Below are 1,146 nucleotides of genomic sequence, written 5' to 3'. Positions count from 1 at the left end.
GATTTGCCACCTCAGAAGATTCTGATTGGGGTTCACGGTTCCACCAATGGTCTTATGCAGTGCAAAGGCTCTGCAGGAATCCTCCTTAACTGGGTAAGTTGGAACCCCATTTTAAGTATTTCAATCAGTTATAGGCAGAAAAAGGACTTACAAGTTTTCTATGGTGATATTTCTGGCTATTCCTTTGTCTCCCTCTCAAGTGTCTATTTTACAATAGTATGCAAGGGAAACCAAAATTGAAAAGATAGCCAAGCATCTTTTTCACCCTTTTACTCATTCCATCCATGCCTCAATCCCTATATCCCAGAGCCCTGTTGCTCCAAGGTTGTGCATACATCATTATTTACCACTGTCCCACTTAGCTCATGCAAACACCTACTTAACTGTTCTCCCATCCACCTTGTTTTTCCATTTCCCTCTTGTGTATTACCCCCTCCCAGACACTCAAATTATCTTGTGTCTATTCCCTACACTCTGCTCCACCTTCCTCTCCCTCCCATCACCCTCTCCTTAAATGCCAATAACAAGTAAAGAATCCCTCCCTCTCCCCTATTTAGTGTGGGATCTTTTACTTAGTCTTTTACAATTGTGGTCCTGTGCAGTATTTCTCCTTTTGTGTCTGACTAATTTCACTCAACCTAATGTCCTCAAGGTTCATCCATGTTATGCGGTGGCTTACAGCTTCCTTGTTGTTCTGTAAGGTAGCATAATATTCCATTGTGTGTATGTACTAGTTTGTTTTTCTTTTCTTCAATCGATGGGTACACTGGATGTTTTAAAATTAATAATGGTGTACAACAAGGTTGTATTCTTTCACCATACTTATACAATGTGTATGCTGAGCAAATAATCCAAGAAGCTGGGTTATATGAAGAAAAATGTGGCATCAGGATTGGAGGAAGACTCATTAACAGCCTGCAGTATGCAGATGATACAATCTTACTTGTTGAAAGTGATGAGGACTTAAAACATTTACTGATGAAGATCAAAGAGCACAACATTCAGCATGGATTACATCTCAATGTAAAGAAAACAAAATACTCACCACTGGACCAATAAGCAACATTCTTATCAACAAAGAAAAGATTGACATTGTCAAGGACTTCATTCTTATTGGATCATGTATCAACACTCATGGGAGCAGCC

This window comes from Chrysochloris asiatica, unplaced genomic scaffold (assembly GCF_000296735.1).
Source record: "Chrysochloris asiatica unplaced genomic scaffold, ChrAsi1.0 scaffold00225, whole genome shotgun sequence".
NCBI lineage: Eukaryota > Metazoa > Chordata > Mammalia > Afrosoricida > Chrysochloridae > Chrysochloris > Chrysochloris asiatica.
The sequence above is the reverse complement of the archived record's forward strand: the minus strand, read 5'-3'. Positions refer to the sequence as shown.